Raw genomic sequence first — 2,259 nt, forward strand, 5'->3', positions numbered from 1 at the left:
TGTGTAAAAGACCTTGCTAACCCTTGAAATAAATTCTTCGGTGTTATTACACCATCCTTGATTGATTTTAAGATGAATATATAACGGGAAATTGGAATGTAGTAAAATCGTTATCTATCAGAGTTGGGCAGTTTTTAAATATTTAGGTTAAATCTTACGATTCTTATTTATTTATTTCGGATGTTTGTAGGTGCCTGGTAGAAACACGAGTTAAGAGGGGTAGAGGAAAGTCTAGATTAGATTACTGTTCAAAAATAATTAGGGATGTGGGATGTTAGGTACAGTTTTAGGGACTGAGGATAGGAAAGAGTTAAGTTACGTGTCCAACCGGTCTAAGAACTGATAACCCTAATGATAGTGATGTAGATACTTTTTATGTGTAGATAATGGATTTACTTAATACTTACAAGTGGAGGTTTGCGGTGACAATATTAGGTACTAAATATACTAAATGGCAGCGAAAGGTACGCCTACGATTATACGTGACTATAAAATCAGAAAACATACACGGCAGCAGCACTAGCTACTAAATGTACTGCCTTTCAACTCAATATGGAAATACAATCATCTTGTGTGGAACAATTTTCAAGGAGCGTCAATATATCAGTAGTATGACTGTTCAGCTATCTTACATAACACATATTAATCGGAAAATGTTTTGTTTAGTTTTTTAGGATCAAAAGGTTTTCATTACTTTTACCAACTGTGCTGGCGTGCTGAGTCCGCGTATATTTTCTGATATTACAGTCACGTAAGATAATAGGCGTGACTTTTGCTGCTGTTTGTGCTGGTGTTAAGTATATTTAGGAACAAGTCTTTCCCGGATAGTGCCGCTATGAATATTCTTGAGTTATTGAACATCCACGTATCTTTCTGCAAGAGTGCGTGAGCACCATTTTTAATGAACGTAGAATCCCGAAACCATTAATTGGTATACATACGTATATAAGGTAACCAGTTATTAATCTAGCAACCGTTAAAAGTGTGCTTTAAACACTTTTTTCGCTTTGAATTTCAATTCGTTATTACGATTGTATTCTATCACATTCTAGTGAATGGTTTTCGGAAGGACCATTTCGTTTCCGAAAGTTTTGCGCCTAGAAAGGGTCATTTTATTTTGTGAACTCCTGCGGCTGTTTTAGTGGTAGTTTTCGTCCAATTCGAGCGCAACAAAGCATTTGGAAGAACGAAACAGTGATGGTAAAGAGGTTCGTGGTATGTAGTGAGCAGGCATCCAGGCATCAGGCACGAGGCAGGCAGAAGACATCAGGGAAAGATTTACGCTGCAGAAGTACATTATCTTGTAGTCTCAGTCGACTAATTACAGCCTATGATAGCACATTAGCTTCGGGGCACGACGGGGTGATAACCTCGATGGAATTGTGTATGTACTGCTTTCGGCGGAAACGGAGAAGTTCGCATCTAATATAAAGGGCCTTAATAGGGAATTTCGGAACTCGCGTGCGCTTTTACGTAGCCTCCTGCTTCTTCTTTCTGCGACCCGGTCGACCCGAAATCGCTCTGGGAAACCTCGCAGATATCGCACTCATAAATAAGATAGAAGATAAAAGTAGCGGCACCAATAATAGGGAAGGATTTATTGCTTATATTAGCTAATTTTACTTACTGCGGTGACGCCGTATTTTACGTAATAAATATGGCAAGCAGATGCCAAAATTGGTGCTTATATACTTACGATGTGTTTGAAATCGAAAATGTACCAAAACGAAATACGGGACAATTCCCTTAGTTCAAATGCTGAATGCAAAATTGTTTTTAAAAATACATTCCAAATATGAAATGTAGAATGGGTACCGGAGTAAAAATTATTCTTTTCAATTTCACTCTGTCGAATTACGACCAACCTAGCTGCATAAATTTTTCTACCCTAGACAAAAAAATTCAATCTCTCTCCAGTCTCCCAAAGTCTTGAGAGCGTCTCTCACAGTCTTTCACAGTCTCTCAGTTATTCTCTAGGTGTTTTTATGGATCTCTCACAGTCTCTGTATGAGAGACTCGAACGATAAAATTGTTAATTCAGAGATTCGACTCTCTCACAGAGAGACTGAATGAATAAAACTGAAAAATCGAGAGACTCGAGTCTCTCGTAGAAAGACTGGGATCTCTGAAATATGTTGAACTTTTTTAAATTTTAACCATGTCTATCGAGACACCACTTATTGAGAGATTGGAGTCTCTCGTTCAGAGACTGAATACGAAATGAGGATCTCTCTATCAGCGACTCGAATCTCTCGTTCA

The sequence above is a fragment of the Agrilus planipennis genome, unplaced genomic scaffold, assembly GCF_000699045.2.
Source record: "Agrilus planipennis isolate EAB-ADULT unplaced genomic scaffold, Apla_2.0 scaffold196, whole genome shotgun sequence".
Lineage (NCBI taxonomy): Eukaryota > Metazoa > Arthropoda > Insecta > Coleoptera > Buprestidae > Agrilus > Agrilus planipennis.